Source organism: Adiantum capillus-veneris, chromosome 14, assembly GCF_014529385.1.
Source record: "Adiantum capillus-veneris isolate H3 chromosome 14, ASM1452938v2, whole genome shotgun sequence".
NCBI classification, from domain to species: domain Eukaryota; kingdom Viridiplantae; phylum Streptophyta; class Polypodiopsida; order Polypodiales; family Pteridaceae; genus Adiantum; species Adiantum capillus-veneris.
In genome coordinates this window covers 133724731-133748563 of record NC_140944.1, presented here as the reverse complement: position 1 = coordinate 133748563, position 23833 = coordinate 133724731, and the positions used below count along the sequence as shown (strand labels likewise).

The 23833-nt window shown below is 42.1% G+C and overlaps 2 pseudogenes; one reads left to right on the top strand and one right to left on the bottom strand.

The window, feature by feature from the left end:
* Positions 1 to 5323: 5323 nt before the first annotated feature.
* Positions 5324 to 6145, bottom strand: LOC147443169 (chlorophyll a-b binding protein 4, chloroplastic pseudogene; annotated as a pseudogene).
* A 2238-nt stretch (positions 6146 to 8383) lies between these two features.
* On the top strand, positions 8384 to 9297 carry LOC147443168 (uncharacterized; annotated as a pseudogene).
* Positions 9298 to 23833: the final 14536 nt, after the last annotated feature.

The window sequence follows — 23833 nt, the reverse complement described above, 5'->3', positions numbered from 1 at the left end:
TGAAGCCAGAGCTACGAAAAACCATTATGGCGTTTGATGTGTTTGAAAAGTGGGGGATTGATGCAATAGGCCCGTTACCTATCACAAGCAGGGGCAAAATCTATATCTTGACGGCAGTGGACTATCTCTCTAGATGGGAAGAGGCTATAGCAGTAAAACAGATCACTGCAAAGGATGTGGCAAAATTTGTGTATGATGAAATATGTTGCAAGTTTGGGGTGCCATTAGAGCTACTTTCAGATAAGGGGCCAGGATTTAGAGCTTAACTGCTAGACTTCTTATGCACAAAGATGAAGATTAGGCACCAGCATACCACTTCTTATTACGCGCAGTGTAATGGCTTAAATGAAAGATTCAATGGTGAGTTGGTATAAATTCTTTCTAAAGTGACAGAGCACCAAGGAAAGAATTGGGATTTGGAATTGCCTAGTGCATTATGGGCTTACCGTACTTCGGTGAAGACAGGTACAGGGTTTACTCCATTTCATTTGGTGTATGGAAAGGAAGCACTATTGCCTGTGGAGGTAGAGTTTCCTGCGGTCAAGATGTTAGAGAAGTTGCTTGGGCCGCCTAGTGATGCATTCAAAGAGAGGCTGTTGCAGTTACAAGAGGTCCAGTTGTATAGGATGAGCGCATTGGAGCATTATGGGCAGATGCAGGATAAGGCTTTGGCAAAGATAAATGAAAAGGTCAAAAGTAAGGGTATCAAGAAACATGACTTGGTTTTGCGCTACAACAGTAAGTTGGACAACACCTTCCAAAAGAAGTTTCAAATTAAGTGGGAAGGCCCTTTCAAGGTAGTGGAGTGTTTTCCAAATGGCACATATCAGCTGGCTAACCTGGATGGTGTTCTACATAAGTCAAGGGTAAATGGATTGCGTCTTAAATTGTATCATGCTAGATTGATGATGGTGGAGCAAGATGAGCGTCTGTGGATCAAGCAGTGTTGGTGAGGGATGAGGAGACCTATGATACGGCGAGTCTCATATCTGTCTTTGCCGCTGCTGATCATGAATGATCTAGCAGGCTAAGGGATGGGCAAATTATGTCAGGATTTTTTTGAAGCAAGAGATTGCACATATGTACATATACATGCATGGTGCATCAAATAAAGAATTGCCCATTTTTCAGAGCCAGGTGGTTACGTGGGGCCCACATGTGTACAGGTAGGACAGCATGTACATAGTGAATCGATTTTCACTATCACCAGTACCAGTATGTTTTTTCTACAATAATGAGGAGTTTATAGCGCGTAAAACTTCTTGAGGAAGCTATCCGCGGGCCGACGACATGAGGTAAGCAGGTGCGTCAGATGGCATCTAGTGGCGTCAGGAGGGCGAACGAGGTCAATATTTGCACGCGGATGAGGACGGACACAACGTGGGTGTTTTCTTGTGAGAGTTATGCAGAAAGGTCATCATTAGGACCACTTTTTGGGGCCACTTCACGTGGTGGCGAGATGCATTATTGGAAAAAAGCTGAGTGCCAGGTGTGCGAATGATGCAAAAAGGTGACAATTATGCACTGCGAGGTCAGTTTTTGGCCTGTTCGGGGTCCGTTTGAGGTCATCTAAAAGGCCAAGGGTGCCCAAATAATAAAGCTAAGTGTGGGAACTGAAAAAACAGAGAGAAGACCAGAAAAAACGTGGAGAAGAGAGGAGGAACAACCGTAGGTGTGTTTTTGCTCATTTTGGAGCTTGTTTTGGCCCTAAACTGCTCATCCGAGGTCGGATTTGAGCACTTTGACATTGTAGACCGGGGTTTTGGGCCGTTCCATATGCGATGGAGCTGTCCATTTTGCCAAATTCCTCACTCTTTTCTTGCTGTTTTTCTGTGTAAGTTTCTCCTATGAGCGAAGTTTCTGCTCTAGTTTGTGATTGTATTTGGCTTATTTTACCCATATTGTGTGAGCTATTTGCCCCATTGGTGTTGGCCCAAGCTCAATTGTATCTAAACATCCGAAATTATCCTCTTTTGAGCTGAGTTTTTTGGGTGTGTGTGTGTGTGTGTGTGTGTGTCTGCGTGGAGTGTGCAAGTGGATAATCTCTCTCCTCTCACTCCAGAGGTGTGTTCCCTGTCTCGGCCAGGTGTGTTGTCTAAGCCGAGTGGTGCCCCATAGTGTGTGTGTATATCCTTCCAAGAGTGTGTGTTGGGTTGTTATAGAGACGTTGTGTGTGTTTTCATCCCGCTCACAACGTCGTCTAATCAGACGTCTCATCGCGTCCAAGCGCCGTATCTGTCGGATTCTACAAAAAAAAACAATAAGATAGCCCATTGTAAGTATAAACATATAGCAAGCGACATTTATAAAACAATACAATAAATAGAAAAGAATGAACCCTAATACTAACCATGCCGCCGCGAGAAGTCAGGATGTCTATAAGGGCGTTTAAGCCCTTCCTGCCTGCGTACTTACGCTCGTACGGAGTGGGATCACGTCCTGTAAATGACCACTATCAAAACATACAAATAATCCATTATGTTAGAATTTCAAATCCCAAAAACCCTAAACTATCGAACATAGATGCGAAAACACTTACAAAATTGGCCTCAAATGATTCCCACCCGCCGCTCCCCAAGTGGTGCGAGCTCCCTCTCTCTACTCGCGCTCTGGTTGCCTCCTTTTGTTGCTTCCACTTGTCGGGATTCTCGCGCGCTTATTTCTTCACATGCTTCCAATCTTCTTTGGCCAGCCAATCTGGTCTGTTCCATCCATGCTTGATTGATTTTTGCACTTTGGAACGCTTATGCTTGCAGTATTCGCGCATTCAAACCTTCATCACATCTTCATTGAAGCAGTCATCCCGTGTTGGAACGGGAAACTCGTCATGAAGCATGTTGATGACTCTGTCTTTTAATTCATTCGGTACTTCACTCCAGGTGTTTAGTATGTAGTGGCTGAACACCTGAGAGCAAAGACCGCGCATGCGCGAAATCACCTTCTTGCCGTCATCATCCAAGATGATGCCGCCGCTGAATTCGACGGAGTAAGGCAAGCCCTCTTGCCGCTGACGCATGAACCTGGGTGTCTCGACAGGGGTCTCTAGTGGCGTGTCAACGGGGGTACGGACGCCAGGTGTCTCCACTGGAGTCTGAGCCCCGAAGCGAGGAGTGTCCACTGGAGTGACTCCTGGAGGAGTAGCTAGTGGTGTGTAGCTGTGGGGAATGACACTCAGCCGTGCAAAACCTGGTATCGATGGCGATGACGTGGCTAGTGTCGGGACATGCAAAGAAGGCGAGGGTAAAGAGCCTCATCAAACAGTCGGTGGCGCCACCCCCACAACAACCGCCACTGCCATCGCCACCACTAGAGCGTCGGTGCCTAGACGATTGTGAAGATCGTCTCGTCAACACCGAAGCTTTGGAGTGCGCTGAGGACTTTGAAACAGAGGGAGATGCGGATGGAGTAGGAACGCGTGATGGTGCGCCAGAGCGATGACGCTCCACGTACCACTGTCTCTGCTAGGGTGACAAAGAGGAAAGAAACTCGTCATCATCCATACCTGCATTATACACACGGACATTTAAACTTAATATTGAATGAATGGAGTAGAAAACATGGACAAGTAGATAGATAAAGAGAGAGAGAGAGAGAGAGAGAGAGAGAGAGGAGGAGGTGCTCGTCGTCTCTACTAATGAGAACATACCTAGAGCATACGCAACTGGAGTGGATGCAAAGACCATTAAATACAATGACGCAATGACGCATATAAATACAATGACGCAATGACGCATATAAATACAATGACGCAATGACGCAAATACTTAAAGATCCGGAGAATCGTAGAAGAACTTGAATGTGCATGTAGCTTTGGAATGTTCAAAGGCTAGCAGCAACAGAAAGCGTTCTTCTTCTATTCAACTTGAGTGATGAAAGAGGCAAGTGCATAACTCTGAATTTACAAAATGGAGCCATCTTGTTCAAATACAATATTTATGGCTTTAAGAGATCTCTCTCTCATCCTCGCATAGCTCAACATAACTTCCTATATCTATATAAAGCTCTCCGTTTAAACAGATGTCCTCTGTTTCATTTTGTAGATTCTCTGCATGCACCCCATAGAGAGTAGCAGCTTGATGTTCGTCTAGCACCACCTCTTCTGACGCACATATCCCTTGAGAATTTTCATGAAACGTTCCAAAAAGAACATCCATCTGGAATGTATTGTGCCGACTATTTCCACCTCATCAACTATGTGAACAAGAAGATGCACCTGAATGGTTAGTATGGTAGTAGGAAAATGTTTCTCAAACATACACACAACCTCCGTAACGTTTAGTTTGGCGAGTGGTATGGAGTCTACGTTGATCTCCTTTTGTGAGATCCATTGTACCAACTTCGCAAGTTTGTAGATTGTGTTACGGACATCAAGAGACAGACATCCCTCAATGGAAACCGGTAAAATCCTTCATAGCTTTATGGGACAGGTTGATCTTTTGCAATACATCTAGCAAGAGACAGATGCACATTATGCAAGGAACATAGACATGAGGTCTACTAGAGGTCACTTTTGTTGGTGGTGCAGTGAATTGGACTCTCATTGAGAGCAATGTACGACCTTATCTACCACAAAAATTAAGTCTGATACAATTATAGGAGCCATATATATATATATATATATATAATATAGTATACATATACGTATGTGTATATATATATATATATATAAAAGAACCCAATCCAAGGGTCTATTTGAAGGGAGGTTTTGTGTGCACTTTATGTGTCTCTGTAAACTAAAATACTTCAAATCAATGATACACCTCATGTGTAGGTTCAAAATAATGTTAATTAGTTGTTCTTTGTGAGTGCATATATATATAAATATACATACATACATGAATGCATACATAGGGATATGTGTGTGCGTGTAACATCAGTCTTAAGCAACCAGCATCCCGTACATAGCAATAGCAGCTTGAATTTATTTTGAATGTCTATGCGACAGTATTTTTCGTTCTCTTTTTTTTCCCGGCTTCCTCAACTTGGCATGTCTGCTAGTTAGTAGAGACCAAGCAAATACAACATGATATCAAAAGCACAACACCTATATATAGATATCAACCAAACATTTTTCACAATGACAGCTAACAATTAGACATCTGGTTTCCTCCAAAACATTTTTGAGTGCAATAAGTAAATAAAACATTTCCACTATAGCAACTTGGATGGATTTACCTCTTTGCAAAGGCTAGGTCCACAGGCCAGACCGATTCCCTGAATCTTGTGTGGACCCTTGCAACCCCGTAAGCAAAAATTGTAAAGCATAGTCTAAGAATGATAACCACAAACTCTTCGCAACAGGGAGGCCAGATACATACCAGATAGCACGGGGCTCTCAGCCGGCTCAATTATCATCACCTTGATCTCAGGGTTCTGTTCTTTGAGGAACCGCCCTGCTCCAGAGAAGGTTCTGCCCATACCTACTCCCGCCATGAAAATATCCACCTTCCCAACAGTATCCTTTTATATCTCTGGCCCTGCTTAATCAAACTAACAATTTCTAAACATACATATATTTGCCCGATTGTACAACGGATTAACACGGGATCTAAAAGTAAAGGTTCCTTTAATTCATCTACCCTAAAATGTAATCTTAGGGTTGAACGGATCGGCATTCACATTTCCAGGGTACTTGATGTCTTGCCATTTTCTCATGTCCACATAGTGGAACAAGATGAACTCAATCACAAAGAGAGTGGAGGCGGGGGTGCAGTACTCGACCTTGCCTGCATCATACCATGCAGGAACATTGATGACACCAATCTTTGTCAAGAGGTCGGGGATCAACATGCCAGCTACTCCAAGCATTGCCCACCTTCCATTTTGAAGCTCTGCTTGTACATACCATCTGAGGTTGGCCGGATCCTTAGCCAAGCCAAGGGGGTCGAATCCATTGTCACCAGCAAGGTTTTTGTCAAGGTAAGCAGGGGATGACAGACCAGGGAGCCATTCACCTTTCTTTGCCTCGACCTTGAAGGCACGGATAGGGGAAGGGGCAACAGCAGAGGCCACCCTAGAAAGACGAGAGGTGCTCCCACGACTTGCATAGAGATGAAGAAGGGTAAGAAACGCCCAATGTCGCCTGCATGGCAGCCATTTCTGCAAGCACACACGAGCTTCTCACTCTCGGGCCCCTTCTTGTTCTCTCTGCTTCCTTCTAAGTGATCGATTGCTTGCAAATTCTCTCTCTCTCTCTCTCTCTCTCTCTCTCTCTCTCTCTCTCTCTCTCTCTCTCTCTCTCTCTCTCTCTCTCTCTCTCTCTCTCTCTCTCTCTCTCTCTCTCTCTCTCTCTCTCTCTCTCTCTCTCTCTCTCTCTCTCTCTCTCTCTCTGTGGCACCTCTGTGATGTTGGACTCCGACTGTGCTCGAAAAAACCTAGGTTTAGTGTAAATTCACCTACAAATTTTGAAATTTACCTCTAAATTTTATTTTTGAAGGTGAGAAAACCTACAAAATTTTGAAAAAATTAGTGTAATTTGATGTAAAAACCTTCAAATTTTGTCAATTTACCTCTGTTCTTTAACATGTATAGGTCTGCCAAGTTTTTGGAAAAAGTTTTTTTCGAGCACTGTGTTGGGGGCGATGTTCTCCTTTTGCGTGGAAGGGTCGTGGATGCCCTCCACGGGTATGCCCTCACTTTGCATCGTATCCTGCTTCCAAACAGTGAATGCGACCCCGGTAAAATTCCACCTGGAAAAACAAAAAAAATGCAAGGAAAATGAAGCAAAATCGGCATGAAGAGACACAACTGTGGATCTGAAGGGTGTAGAGAGGGAGAAAGACATACCATGGTAACAGAAGACCAGGCACACAGGAGGGAAGCTTCAGGAGGAAGGGATGCTGTCAACGTGAGGAAGATGGCGTCTGTGGTAGAGATATGGAAGAAGACTTTCTTTCTCTCTCAAAACTCGCTAGGGACCGAACATTTGGGACAAGGAAGTTGCAACAACTGCACAACTCAAGCAAGGGCAAGTGTGTGGTATGAATAGCCCTTAAGTTTAAGGATCTTTGTTTTAAACTACCCATAGTGCCCGTGTGCGGGATATTTGCCGCTTAAAGGCATAGGGTAAAGGGGCCAATATAAGGCACCCTCAGTCTGTAGCCCTCTACATTGAAAGAATGGCCTCACTTGGTGAAACCTTTGTGATGTAACCCCAAGGTTGAGGGTTCAAGGCTCATGGGTTGCGTTCTCTTGGGTGTATTCTCTTCCTTTATTGGGGTGGGTGGTTCCCACAGTTTCCTCTCGAGGTTGTAATGTACATCAATGTACAATTGTAAATACATGATATGTGTAAACAAGGATCTAGATGAGAAGAAAGAGTTTGAAAAGCTACTAAATAATGCACGCACATGCAAAGATTGGGAAAATTACTATAGATCACAATGACTGGTATCGTGGGTGCAAGAGAAGCTCTTGATCATGCCATTGATGTTGCTATTCAGTTTTCATATGAAGAAGGAGAAGAGAAGAGTGACTTGGATGATGTGCAAGAAGACAATAGTAAATAAAATGAGGGTGGAGATGTGGAGACAAAGCCTATGCAGATGATGGTGGTATTGATGATGATGATGTTGAAGAGGCTAATGAGGGTGTGAATGTCCAAGATATTGATGCCTAGTGGCTACATAAAAGAAGATTAGTCAAGTTTATGGTAGCATCAACCCCAACAAATCTAGAAGCTTGTTGAACAAGTCTTAAAGATGTTAGCTAAGGGAGAGGACAGGGAGGTACCATATCTTCTCATTGGTATAGCTATCTTAGTTTGATAGTGGAGTAAATCAACTCTTTGAAATACCAAGAACAACACCCTCATGTGAAAGATTCTTTAATTGGCTTGTTAGGCCATGTGCCTTATGGCATAAGCACTTAATAATCCCCCCCCCCCCCCCCCCCCCCCCTCATTAAATCATTGTGATAGAAGAAAAGTTAACAAAAATTTGAATATTTTTTGTGTGGTAAGGTAATGGCGGCAAAATCAAAAACCACCCCACCCTCATTAATTAGGAGTTGTTGTTGATACCCACTACCAATTTTCAAACCCAAAAGAGACTAGTCTTGATATCTATGTTAAGAAGACCAATACTAGGTACGTGGAGCTTGATGCAAAACTCTTGCAAACTTGGGTTGCTAAGCATGAGGTTCATCAAGATATAGAGCTCCCTTGGGTACCCTTGTTTTGGTTGGTGGGTCATGAAGCAGTCCGCAGCACTAGAGGGAACATTGGGAAATTAGAAAATAAGTTTAAGCAAGTAGGATATATGTTAAGTCTAAGAAACTTTCTTGTTTATGAATTTTGGCCCAGTTGGAGAGGATTCGCGTGCCTGAAGAGGTAGAGAAACAGTGGGATGCGTCTTTTTGGCGTGCTATTAATCAAGAATTGGAGATGGAGTTATCCCTTTCTCAAAGTTGGACACATCTTAAAGGTCAAAAATTAGTGGTACTCAATGGGAACCATCGTCTTAAAGCTTGGATGTCACAAATCAACATTGGTAAGTGTTGTTTGTTTTTATAGATATTCATTGTACATCAATAAATATTGTAATACAAGTGTGAACAAATTGTAGTTTGTCGTGATGATCCTTAAAAGTACATGCACGTTAAGGTCAACATGACGTATTTCTCTCCCGACGAAGAGTATTCAATGCTATGGACTCTAGAGTGCCTGAATAGGTAAAAGGTAACTCTTGCACTCATTATTCTTTCTCCTTTGGAAGAATCTCTTCTAATGTTCTTTTTTTCTTGACACTTCCATAGCTTGACACAAACTCATGTGAAGCGGTCACTTGCAAGTGATGTTTTTCTCATTAGGAGGCTCAGTCTTGGAAATGAGCAAAGCTGGAAGAAATTCTTTGATGAAGAGTCTCTATAAGAAATTGAAGCAGAAATACAAGAGGACAAAAGGGTGCATCCTTGGATTTGATGGAAATTCCCCTTGGTTTGCTCATGCAATTGATGTACTCGGTAGGTTACACATGCTTTGTACTGATCTGTCTCTTATAAAGCATCATTTAAATTTTCTTTCACATATAGGGAGAATTTAAGGATAAGCTCTCAAAAAGGCTGACAGAAACCAGCCTCTCTTGTGAAGATAAAGGCTATAATGAAAAATACAAGAGCTCCATTGATGAGGTCGAGACTTATCTCAAGAATAAATGCGGGTGCAAATTGGTTGCAGTGGCAAATCTGGCACTAGGAGAGAAGTGGTTTAGCAAGTTATATGGTCTAGATTGGGAGAGTGAACACAATGTCACACTTGATAAAATTCTCACAATTACGCAAACTCCACTTACAACATAAAGGTAATATGGAAGTGCCTTTGGGATGGTATGTTGAAGTCGCTAATCTTTTTATGTGCTTCGTATTGCTTGGAGGAAGGTCTGTAAAGAATGAGGATGCAAGAGAGCTACACAAGACAAGCACAAAGGACACAGAGATGGAAAGCTTCTTCTTCTGCTCACAGAAAAGAGAGTACAAAATGACTAAGTGCTAAAACTGAAAAGTAGCACATATCTACATGCGGTCACTAAGTGTGAACTCGCTAGAAGCGTACTAGGCTGGCACTATAAGTGTAGTCCAGCTGTAGAATCACTGACAGAGATCCTCCGTGTCGGTCACCTAACGCGCCAGTGAGTAAATGTCGTAAGCGGCCAAGACCCGTAGTGGATGCCAGCTCAAGATGTAGAGCTCGACATCTCAACACTCCCCCTCGAGCTATGCATGTAGCAAAGTCCAAGCATAGTCCGGAAACGTCGAAGCTTCTCAGCTCCGAGGGTCTTGGTAAAGATATCCGCTATCTACTCCTCTCTGCTGACGTAGACCAAGTCGATATCGCCCACCAACACTCGCTCTCGAACGTAGTGGTAATGGACCTCTATGTGCTTGGTCCTGGCATGGAACACTGGGTTCCTAGCCAACTGCATGCTGCTGAGGTTGTCACAATGCATGAAAATTTGCTGGTCCACCTGCACTCCCAAGTCCTCAAGTAATGTGCGTAGCCAAGCTACCTCGCACGCCGCAACTGCTGCACCTCTGTACTCGGCCTCTGTGCTCGATAAAGCAATCGTAGGCTGCTTTTTGCTACTCCAAGTAACAACAGCACTCCCAAAAGAGAACATGAAGCCACTCGTAGATCTCCTATCAACAATGCTACCTGCCCAATCTGCATTTGTATACCCATACAATGCTAATGGCGCATCTGCTGCATAGAACAATGCGTAGTCAAGAGTCCCTTGCACATACGGAAGTGTGCGTCGTACTCCATCCAAATGTGGCTTCCTCGGAAGCTGCATGAACTGACTCTCCAAGCCTACTGTGTAGCTCAAGTCTGGCCTCATGATAGTCAAGTAGATTAGACTACCCACAATCTTCCTGTACATATTGACATCCTCAACAACATCACCCTTCTTTGCACTCAGCTTTGCATTCACATCCAAGGGAATAGAAATTGGCTTACAATCAGCCATACCATACTTTGACAACATGTCCAAAGCATACTGTCTCTGTGACAGCCATACACCCTCTAGAGTCCTAATCACCTCAATGCCAAGAAAGTAGCGCAACTCGCCCAAATCTTTCATTTCAAACTCCTGTTTGAGAAGACCCTTCACATGGTCAATCTCCATAGCATTGTCACCCACAATAATAAGGTCATCTACATATATGGTAATGACCACAATCCCCACATCACTCTCACGTACATAGAGTGAATGATCAGCATGAGCTCTCCTAAACCCAATACTGACAAGATACTCGGCAATCCTGTCATACCATGCTCTAGAGCCCTGCTTCAAACCATACAAAGTTTTGAGAAGTCTGCATACATAATCTGGGTAACCTGGATCGACATAACCAGGAAACTCACCATTCAAGAAGGCATTCTTTACATCCATTTGATGCATAATCCATCCTCTAGATGTAGCCACTGCTATGACAGCTCTCACAGTCGTCATCTTTGCCACTGGACCAAAGGTCTCCTCATAGTCTATGCCATACGTCTGTGCATAACCCTTTGCAACCAGCCTTGCCTTGTGACGCTCAATGTTACCATCAGCCTTATACTTAGTTTTATACACCCATTTACAGCCAATAGCTATCTTGCCACTTGGCAATGGCACCAACTCCCATGTGTCGTTTGCTTCCAATGCATCCATCTCTTCATTCATTGCATCATCCCAATGCACATTTCCAACTGCATCCTCAAAACATGTGGGCTCCACATCCTGTATCACCTTAGCCATGTAGGCTTGGTGATGCGCTAGATACCCATCATAAGTCAATTTTTGAAATGGATTTCTGACTCTGTTAGATCTACGCGGTCCTGGGTCACTCCTTTGCCCTCTAGCATCTTCTTGTACTTTTCCTTACACCAGGTGTCCTGACAGCCGGAATTCCAAATTCCTCATCAAGACTTTGTTCAGAACCATCTGAATCCATGTCTACATGTGAAAACCCTGTTGATGCATCAGCCATAAAGGGAGGTTCATCAACCTTTTCCTTTCCTTTTCCTGATACATTCCCTGTACCTGCTGGTGGAGTAACCTGCGTACGTAGTCTACCATTCCATGGCTTCTCAAGAGAGCCACAAGAAGACGACTCTTGTGGTCCACTCAAAACCTGTGACTGTGGCCTCACATTTTGTACAACCACATCATCTTTTACATAAGCCCCAATAGTGCCATGTGCATTACTGTACCAGCTGCTCATCTCATCAAAGACTACATCTCTGCTCACTCGTAATTCTCGTGTAGTAGGATTGTAGCACCTGTACCCCTTTTGTTCAAGGGAATATCCCACCAAGAATACATTTCTCTGCTTTAGGATCCAATTTCCTCCTCAACTCATCTGGTATATGCACATAAGCTATGCAGCCAAACACTTTCAAGTGTGCCAAATCAGGATTTGTACCTGTAAACTTTTCCTCAGGTGTTACATCATGCACCGTAGCTGTAGGTGTCCTGTTCATAATGTACACAGCTGTATTTACAGCTTCAGCCCAGAAATGATGAGGCATGTTCTTCTCATTCATCAATGCACGTGCAACCTCTGCAATGTGCCTGTTTTTCCTTTTTGCGACCCCATTCTGTTGTGGAGTATATCTGCACGTAAACTACCTGCATATACCATGCATTCACAAAAAATCTGAAAAATCATTGGAGAAGTACTCTCCCCCTCCATCTGACCTCAATGTCTTGATTTGCATATCTTTCTCCTTCTCAATCATGACTTTGAAGTCCTGAAAGTGACCAAACACTTCACTTTTGTTACGCATGAAGTAGACCCATACTTTCCTTGTATGGTCATCAATGAAAGAGACATAATACCTGCAACCATGTATACTTGCAGTGTCGGTTGGACCCCAAACATCTATGTGCACCACCTCAAGTGGCTTTTTACATACATTGATGGAGGAGAAAAAGAATTGTGCAACTATATAGCATACTACTCCTATTGGGAGTCAGTTGTGGAGCGAGAAATGGACCTTATAAAGGAGGCCAAGGAAGTTCCCTTTGATATTTCGAGCAAAGCCACCCAATATTTCTTTGATTCTTACCCAAACGAGCACTTTCTCACTGTTTTAGGGAGATATCTAAATTGACTCTTGAAATGAAAGTACAAAAGATGTCCTATTTGGAAGCTACAACTCAAAGATTTCCATATAGGCAAGTATGCTTAGCTTCTTTGATACCTCATCGCATAGAAGATTCTCATGTGTAGATGCTTTGCAGATCTATTGAAAACTGCAGACATTACTAATATTCCAACCACGATTCTTGATTGGAGAGATGCTGGTACTCGCTATAAGTCGTTGTATCCTCCATCATGGCTCGATGCTCGCAGGACCCTACCTGAAAATGTGCAAGATATTCCATGGTTTCTTGAATATTCATAGGGAAAGTACCCAAAATAGCGAGAAGAAAGTATACGCAAGTAAGAATCTTGATATTTCTTCTTTGTTGGTTTCTTTGAGAATGACACTTTAATATCCTAGCTCATCTTTCTTTATGATAGGGCTTTTTCTGCAAAAGAGTACAAAGTTCACATCCACTGAGAAGAACTTGAAAGAGAATGCCATTACTGATGATGGCATGAAGAGTCCACATGCAAAGCTACCAGCTAAAGGTGGTAAGGGTCAATGTAGTTTGCTAAAGAGTCCATCCACACCAAAAAGCAAGAAGATACAAATTCCTCAAGTTGGTAAAGAGGGAGACAAGTACAAAGAAAGTCAAAACCGTACAAAGGGAAGGTCCAAGAGTCATAAAGGAAAACAAGGACAATTGAAGATCTTTTTTCTTCTGCAACAAGTCAAGGGTTTGAAGGGGAGGGAAAGCTTGTTGATGAATCTTTTGTGCCATTTCCATCTTCCTCTTTGTATGGATTTATGTGAGTCTATAGAGGACATGTATGGAGATACAAATGATTCACCTGTATGCTTGATTTCAAAGTTTCTCAACCTGATAGAGAATCTTGATAAGCTATGCACGCTCATATGGGTAGACTTGCCTTTCGGATTGGCCCTTTTTGTAGAGAGTGATACAGTGCCTGAATGGAACAAATGGAAGATGACGTATATCACAGCATCAACTTTCATTGATGAGAAGTCCTTAGCGCAGGATGGATACTTTGTGACTACAAGCATTATAGAGAAGACTTCGACTATCGTGTCTTCTATCATGCAAGAGAGCAAGCTCCAGACAATATACACTATGCTTTTGAAAACTGCCTCTCAAAATAAAAGACTCATTTTTTGTGACATTGAAGATGTAATTATGATTGCTTTCTTGTAGATGAATAAAGTTTTACCACATTTTAGTTATTTCATAATTCTTGGCTTCTTGGTGTGCAGTTTTCTACTCTTGTCGTTACTTTTTTTGCTTGGCCTGGAAACACATGAAATTTAAAGAAGAATGATGCTTTGGATATTATTCTAAAGGGATCTTTTGAGGTGCGTTTTGACATGTTTGTGGAGCTACCTAAAGGCAAGTTTCACCTGGTTTCAAATGCAGATGGCAAACCATTAAGAGGTGTTGCTGAAAGGCATTCAAATTTTTGCAAGTACGTTGTTTCATCAAAATTCTTTTGCAGTAGTTCTATTTGGAATTCGTTTTTGATTTGTTGAGTCTTTTTGGGGTTATGCATGTTCTTGGTGTCAATATGTACTGAGGAGGAGGATGTTGTGGTAGATTGCTTTGCCAGTGTGGGCAACATGGCACAAGTTTGTGAAGACATGGATTGCCATTTTATTAGCGTAGACATAGATACAGAGTGCTATGAGCAAAGTCTTTGTCTTATTGGAGACCAAGTCCAACTTGAAGAATGAGAGTGTGACTGAGTCATATTTTTGTTTCCATGTCTATTATATCAAAAAAATTGAAGTATATTTGCCATTTTGGTTTCCATTCGTATTTGTAATCAAATATGTATCTAGGATATTCAATTTTCAGCTCCTTATGGTGTCTATCTTAACTTCTGGATTACTTATGTATGCCATACATTTAATAATTGTATAGAAATGTCTCTTGCCTTGTTCAATTAAGTCAATCTATGTTTTTTTATTTATTTTTATGTCTCAATTTGTATTGATTTATTCATGTGATTGTACAATCAACTTGTTTTTTGTTAATTAGTTAACAATGAAGTATTTTTAGGTTATAATGGAGGAACAAGAAGAACATCATGTGGATACAAGCCATTTAGTGCAATCCATAACTAACAAAAGGAGCCATGAGGATGTAGTGGATACAGAAGATGACATTGAATCTTGGATAATGACCATGCAATCAAAATTAGACCGATTTAGAGTGCCTCTACAATTGCAAGACAACCTAGTAAAAATGATATTTTCAACAAATACAGGAAAGGGAAAAAGATCCAAAAGAATAGAGAGAGAAAAGTCACTAATAGAGATACTGTTAAATCCCAAATTTCCAGGTATAAAACCCAATATACCTCAAAATATAGACCAAGTATTTAAGCATCACACCTCAAAAATGGTGAATATGCATAGGTTTGGAAGACCGCCAACAGAAGCCAATTTTGTACCCTCCACATGCAGGGGATGCACATATGGGCGATGTTTTAAGATGCATATGTTCTTCCTCTTCTTCCACTCATAGGTTAAAGCACAATTGTGAAGTATGTTGTGATCGATGTAATGAATGGGGGAAAGAAACAAAACACATGGTTCAATTTGAGTACCTGTCGATCATCTCGGGGGGTTCATCGTTCAGTACCCCCCTATATAATGTGCATTCACGGGGTATTTAAAAAAACCCTCTCTTAACATGTGTGAATAAATAAAACGACCTCTTATTTTAGGTTTTTTTTCCAAAATTGAATATAAAAAACCCTTATTTTATTGTATCTTTGTTAAATTGCGTAAATTTTTTGTATTTTAAAATCCCTCCTTTCGAACTCACGTTATACATTAACATGATTACATAGTTCACCCCCCGAGCCAATCATAGTGTAGTTTCAAATACTTTCTCGGAGTGATACTTTTTTCCATGATCTTCTTTCAATCTGGCGTGCAAGAAGTGATTGGATCCTATCTCAATCTTCAAATAGAAGCATGAAAGAGTTTTGGGATGGTGGCAAAATCCAAATGTACAAGGATTTTTGAAACCTTACGAAGGAGTGGGAGCTTCTTATTAAATTCTCAAATGAATATTGTGGAATATACTATAGGACATTCCCTCTTGCTTTGCGAAGTCCAAAGCTTGAAGGTGCATGGAAGGAGAGACAAAACAAGTACAACTTTCTTTGCTCTTTATGTAGAAATTGCATTGAGAAAGAAAGGATGTTTGTGAAGGTATGTTAGTGTATCATAATAGATTCTAAGTGTACCTTTTTATTAAACACATAGTTAGCAAACTCATCATGATCTATAACTTTTTGTAGGGAGATCCTCAAAACTATGTGCTAATGTGTCATTGGGATGGGTTCCAAACGGAATCAACAAAGCCTAAGGATAGTGGAGTGATCAAAGTAGTGGTTCTAAATGGAGGTAATGGTTCCAAAATTGGGCCCCTTCCATTTATCTTCTTGCCATTGATCTTATTGAAGGTAGCAAAGAGGCATGGAGATGTTTTTTTGTATTTCCTAGAGCCATTAATCAATGAGCTTGAAGTAGCCTGTGTGGAGGGGTTCACTCTAAATTTCAACTATCCAACGTCTTATATCTTTGAGAATGAAAAAAATATTGGGGAAAATTGTACTCTTCGAGCAATCCTTATGTCGTGGACCGGAGATCATCCCACCCAGTGTAAGTTAGGATATTTAAAAGATGGAGGGAACAACGGATGCAGAAGAGATGTAGCACCTATGAAAAAGATATCAGAGGGGGTTTCAAATACCAAAGTATGTTTATACAGAAGAGATGTAGCACCTATGAAAAAGATATCAGAGGGGGTTCAAATACCAAAGTATGTTTATACAAATAGCAGATACCTTGCAAGATATCCACCTGAGGAGAGGCATGTTGATGAGATGCTAGATGCTATATGTAAATCAAAAAGGAAAAAAACCAAGGTTAATTGCAATAAGGTTTTATCTAAGGCTAGCTAACAAGAGAATCGTCACTTTGGCAATTATATCACTTACACGGATTTGACATTAGTCTTGAACTTGTCTATGATGATGCACATTTTGGCATTGAACTTATTTAAGAAGTGCACTAGGACCTTCTTTGATAAGGTCAAAGATACAAGAATGTTAAAGATCATAGAGTGTGCAATAAAGGAAGTATCAAATGCAATACCACATGAATGCTTTGTAATGGTGGGAGATGGTCCATAAATGCTATCATGCATCATGGCACCTTCATTGCAGAGGAACAACAAAAGTTCTTGCAATGGTGCGTACCACATATCTTATGTAATGGAATTGGCCTATTAGCTTGAGAGTAGCGGAAATTAGAGGGAGTACTTTTGTGAAACTACTTTGTGATCATAGCGGGTGAACATAATTGATGTTAGCAACATAAACATAGCATAGGAACCTGACAACAATTGAGGACCGGATTTATGTGGAGCCGCAGTCCCCCCTCCAATAGGCATTTGTATTATGATTTCTCCCATCAAGAGAGACTTGTTACAATACAGTCTTCGTGTTCCTTGTGACCTAGGTGATGCAATGAACATGGAAATCTTCATGCATCATGAGCATAACATAAAATTTGAGGAAAGCATTAGGGTGAAAGAATGTTAACTTGTCATGATTTTTCATGTCCCGGACAATGCTAACTAGCACAATTTTGATATATGCTAACTAGTACAATAACTTGAGCTACATATCCAAGATCTATGACATATGATATATCAATAGAAAGCACTCAAAACAAGGAATCCAAATGTACAACCTCCGACAAATTTTGATATTATTTGTAAAAAAATTTACCGGACACCCAACTTTTCGAAGATGTGCTAACTTGAAACTGCTAACTAGCACAAAAAGCGCGACAGGTTAACATGCTTTCACCCATTAACTATCCCAAGCCTCAGTTCCAAGACCTCAAATACCTTTGAAGGTGGAGAGAGCTAGCAGGAAATGAGGGTAGGGAAGAGGAAGAAGAAACATTTGACAGGAGAAAGAACTAGTTCCTCACTTATCATTACTCTTCTTGCTAGCATACATAATAGCATAGTAATGAAGATGGAGAAGATGGCAAGCTTCAACATTGAAGCGTGGCTCTTGGTTGGATTTGCATTCCATAGCCAAGAGTGTTGGTGTAGACTCTCAACCTCTCTACTTGCTTGGAGAAGGAGAGGGAGCTCTTGCACTTTGCACTTCACACAATGAGAATGTGTGTTGAGTGTGTGTCGGAGAGTATACCCCCTAAGGGGCGCAATTTTTGGGCGAGCAATTTCTGGCGAGCTCTTTTTAAGAATTGGGCGAACGGATTCCCAAAAGAAGGGATAATCAACTATCTCTCTCTCTCTCTCTCTCTCTCTTCAATCAAAATTTGATTGTCGTTTCACAGCCAACTTACATTCAAACAAAAAACACCATGGATGAATTCAATACACTATTAATAAGACAAACAGAAGTTCCTTACACACAGTTATGGTCTATTTCATATAGCAAACCCCAAATCTATGTGTTCCATTGCATCAAAAGTAAATACATACATGGGGGGGGATACATCATGGGTGAGGTGGGTGAAAGAAGGGCGGTGGGGGGCCATATGCTCTAGGAGGAAACAAAGGTCATGCCAATGGGGGCGGTGCACCAAATGGTGGGGGAACTCCTCCAAATGGCAGAGGGTACAAACTATATGTGGGGGGGGGGGGGGGGGGGGGGGGGTGTGTAGATAGTGAAAGAGGCAATGGATCAACTCTGGGCGGGGCCTCATATGTGGAGGCAATGAATGCACTGGGAGACGGTCCAGTTGCACGCCATGCCAAAACTGGGGCCGTGAAAGTGGGATATGGAGCTGCTACTGCCCTGCCTTGACTGCTGAGTGGTGTCGAGAAAGGTGGCTCCAGCGGATGAAACTTCTCTGTCACCTGCTTCGGTTGCTCAGTTACCTGAGCTCTGACACTCTATGAAACATCAATGTCGAGCCTAAATCGGAAGGAAGGCGCTGAGCTAGATCTAGATAAGCACTGAAAACTGACCAATCCTTCTCACAACTAATGCAATGCCTACGTAGTAGTAAACATTGTGCTACCAATGTCCCCACTCCTGCAAAACAATCCAACACAGCATCTCCCATGTCTGTGAAGGTACCTAGTAGCCATCTACCAAAAAAAAATCTTTAGATTTGTTATACCTATAATTTTATAGCAACATGAAGAAAAACTTCCAAAAAGTTTCTACCACCTAGCAAACGTTGGACTCCTCTCAACACCTGTACGATAAGGCATGCCCATACGATCAAGCATCCACTATGTGGAATCTGAACTTGGTAGCTTCTCCCACAACATGTCGTCATCTGCAGAAAAGCCACGTACATTTGCTGCAATCTCTCCATCCACTCGATCATACCTCGGAAGCCTACACCCACCGGTTCTAGGGGGTGCAAAATTGACCAGCAACAAAGTACCAACCTGCGAATAACAGTAAAACATTATTATTTTGAAACGCAAACATCAAAGTTACTATTCAGTATCAAAACAAAAAATAACATACCCCCTCTAAATAGTCATGAACAGTCGTGCAACTAGACTCCGACAGCCGTATGTACAATATCCTCAACAATTGGAAACGAGCTCCCTCTGCCTTTGAAGTGACAATGGAAAAATGTTCTGCACGACATATCGCCACAACCATGCCATCAACCAAAAGAAACTCAGTTGCCGGAAGCAATGCAGCATCCACAAGCTCACTATCCCATTGGTTCCATAAAGGAACCCCACCCATGCTAGCTGCATGCGGCCTAGTGTGTAAGGGAAAGATCATGTACATCAAACGTACGCCACCCAATCTCAAGCTGGGATTCATCTGCCTTGTTCTTGATAGAGAACCCAAGAATCTACGTAGTGACTGCATAGAATTGCATGCAATCTTTGTTAGCACTAAAATTGTGGACATAACTTTGATTGTAAATTAGCGTGGCTTACCTGTCATTGCACAACACATCTGGAATAGCTTTTGCCAAGCACTTGACACTAGCACGCACTGCAAGGTGGCGTGGCTCTACATGCATATCTGTATGTAGCAACATAAGATCAAATATATCTTTCAAGCAATGCTAAAGAGAACAACACAATGTTAAGCATTTTCACGTACCTGGAGGGTTATCTCCCACAACTCTGGCCATGTCTGATAGGTCCTCTGCAGCCCTGCCATGTGATGGTGAACATGGAGGGGACTCTTGGATGCTCCCTACTGGCCTTGGAGTGAAGGAAATTGTCGGTACACTGTGGCTCATAGCACCAAGGCTATGAGCACTATCGGTGACTTGTACAGAATACTCCTCAACAACATGCTCTCTCTCATTAATATCATTCGAAACAACAGCCCTCTTCTTTCTCTTCCCACGTTGCCGGTCAGCCAACGGTGCTTGCGAGTCTTTCTTTGAGGCCTCTTTCTTTTTGTCCGGTTTCTTTGATGTGTTTGGAGATAGAGTATCCGCTATCACAACTGCTTTCTTCCGTACATAGTATGCTCCGCTATTAATTAAAAAAGAACAGTTATTGAGCCCATGTTGTATTGTTGCATGGCAAAGGTAAAAACTATATAGAATGATACCTATGTATAGTGCTTCCTCTTGAGGTGGGTACTCCTTGTCCGGGTAGTCCAGCCACCAAGGACACTTGAGCCAAGCTCCCTTTGGCCGCAAGTCGTCTATCCACTCATCAGGATATGAGCCCGTCTCCTCTCTCTCTGACATGCACCATGCATCACTGGGATGCTCGGGAATGGGAAAGACAAGAGAATTTCTCCACCATCTACAAGACAGACCACAACGTTTTGAGCCACCGAGAACAAGATAAGTGTATCCTACTACATTCTTAATTTTTCAATTAAAGATGTCAAACCTGTACAACAAGCATCGCGTCGTGCAAGCAAAGTGGGGTTGCTCTTCGGGATCATTTGTGGACTTGATCTAAGCACTCCACTTCTTGAAGTCCTTGTCAAAGTTCTTGCGTCTGTATGTCAGTAATGTGTGGGCAAGTGTGCAACCATGCCTACCTTCAGCCTTCTCGTGTTGGATAGCAACATTATGATTCTCGGCCTTCATTTTCTCGGCCATCTCAAGCACTCTCCTACAACAAATAATAAGTCACAAGTTAGATTATCAACAAATTGCTAAGCTAGTGCACATAATCACTAAATCTAACCTTTCCAATTGCCACCAATACACGTGATATTGAAGCCACTGGATCCAGGTCTTCTCCGTCAACCCTATGCCATTCTCCTACAAGGATGCATCACCAACTTGGAGCAAATCAATCAAGCGGCACTTCCTAGCAAAGGAAAAGCGAGACATATTTTTCATTGCTACATAATAAAAGGAGAAAGATATCAAATGATTTAAATGGCATTTACTTACTCTTTCGGGCTAATGCATGCACGCGCAACCTCTGCCACTCTCGAGGGTGTCATTTTGGTGGTCTTCTCGCCCCAACCTGTAAATGATATACATTTTTGGAAAAAATTGTTGCCATTCTGGATTTGCAATGGTGGCTATCTCAAGCCCTTTGCATGTAAAATATTGCTTCGTTTGGGATAGCGCTAAATTGATGATTTCCTTGTATTCGTCAGGTACCAAGTCGTAGTCAGAACTCCCTTTTGATGGAAGCCCTTTTGTTTTACTACTATACAAAGCATCAAACTCTTCCTATCATTTACCAAGGACTCAATCAAAATAGACATAATAAGATTTAGCAATCAAAACATATTCTCATTTAGTATTGGTTTAAAGCATACCTTCCAAATGAGTTACGCAAAGACAGCCATTGGCAATTTTAGCCACTTTGACTTGTTTGGACCCCTAAAATTCAAAGCCCTTTCTGCTGCCAAACGCGCTCTTTTGGGAAATTTTTGCAAAAGTGAAGTAGGGTCCGCCAACCCTAGCTTTCTCATCATGAAAATATCATGAGCAGTTGTGTGAGACACTGAAACCCTCGTGGCCCTGTTTAACACGCAATTGTAATTTACATTGTCAAAAAAATAAGATGCATTTACATTCACACAAAAAAATTTGGGCTTACCTATTGATCATTCCCAAAACCAATAGAAACTCCGCTCTCTCATGCGGTTGAAAATCAACTAGAACGCACTCCACCTTTGGTGCCTTCTCAATTGGGATGCCATTCTCGTTCATCCATCGCATCCATGCCTCCAATCTGTGATTACCATCCCAAACCACAAAGTACCTCTCGACCATGTGACTAAGCTCGAGGATTTGACGAAGCTCCTCATCCAAATCATATGACATTGCAAGATCCCTCGAAGGGTGACCACGACGAGAAGATTGCTTGTGATCCTCCTCAGGAATCCGTAAATCTTGCCATGGTTGGTTGGTAGCTTTTGTTTGCAATGGAGAGTTGCAAATCCACCACATGGTCATCATGCGTGCAAATGGTAGGGTTTGAAAGAAGTTGACATAGAGGCAAGCGTGGAAGTTTGCCATCGTATGGAGCTCTATGAGAATCCACCCAGCCCAATGAAATGTGCTTGTCGACCACATTTCCAAACGCTTCATCTCTTACATCTTCAATTGTGGTAGTTGTTTCCACACGATGACTAAATCCTCCACTTGATTGTGTTGTTCCATCCACTCCGGTTACGATTGACACAATGCAATCTAAAGAACTCAAGGCTTGAGATTGTTCGGTATCTTGAGTGCATCGTGGAGGGACTTCTTGCGACATAGTAACATCAACCTCATCCACGGACCAGTATTCTTGGATTGATTTCTTGTTCTCATACATGCGTTAAAGAATTAAAGAAGATAGATATAAGTATGACTTATGAGAAATTGTAGCTAAGAGTTTGAGAAAGATAAGTGAGCAAAAGAATACTTGAGAGAAAGAGAGCTGTGCAATAGAAGAAAATAGAGATGAGAAAAGTGAAAAGAGTGTGTCAATGCTCCTTATAAAGCTTTGAATTTTACTTATTAATTTTAATTTTTTAATTTAATTAATTTGACATGTGTGTGTGTGAGGTGGGTGAAGGTGTGTCTGTGTGTGTGTCTGTGTGCGTGCACGTGTGTGTGTGTGTGTTGGCATGTGTGTGTGCGTATCCGTACGTGTATGTGTGTGTGTGTGTCCGTGCATGTATGTTCTGCATATCCGTGGGCGTCCACGTATGTCAGTATCCGTTAGTGTATGTGTGTGTGTGTACACACACACACACACATGGTGGTATGTGTCTGTGTGTACACGCATGCGCATGTCAACATGTGTGTGTGTGTGTTTACACACACATGCGTTGCAGGTACGTGCGTGTGTTTGTGTGTGTGTTCACAAACACATGGACTTGCAAACGTGTGTGTGTGTGTGTGTATGTGTGTGTGTGTGTGGACACGCACTTGTGGCAGTCTACGTTGCCACGCAGCAACCACGCAGGCCGCCTCGTGGCCACGTGGACTTGCCACGTGTACCGTCGTTACCTGGCCACGCGGAGGTGTGTGGCCGTCCATGGCCAAGGGCGCGTGGCCAAGGGCGCGTGGCCGTCCATGGCAAACGCTGGCAAACCCCACCCCGCCCTTACCCCGCCTCCGCCCCTGGTAGCGCCCCACCCCTCCCTTACTCCGCCTCCGCCCCCGGTAGTGCCCCTGCCCGCAAACCCCCCCCCCCCCCCCCCCCCCGGGACCTCGCCTGCGTCCAACCCTTTGACTTACAAAAGCTTCTTGCCCCCCTCTCATTAGCACACCCAACGGCTCACACATCCCCCTTACACATAAACATTGAAAAAAAAAATTAATTCACGAAAATTTTATCTTTTATCTGTTGCATTAAACTAATATTCACGTGTCACACAGTCACAAACAAATATTTTTTTATTAAATATTTTTTATATATAATTTATTTAAAAAAATAAAATATTATTAATTTTAAATTTATAACGGCTATATTATTAGACGTGAGTATATAAACAATTTGTTAGTTTATACAATGTGATCTTGTGCTTAATCATTTGTTTAGCATATTATTATGGCTTGCTCTTTATTTTTCTGGGTAAAGAGTTTTCTTATCCTTTTTACAATGGTAAATTTATAATATCTGGATCATTTTCTTTTAGAATTAATTTCTCCAATGCAATTTACAACTTTAGATGCAGTCATCGAAGTTAGTGATATTGAAATGAATTTGCGTAAGAGGACGCTCAACAATTTGGGTGAATTCGTCTATGTACTGGATGAACAGCTTTCACGTAAATACAA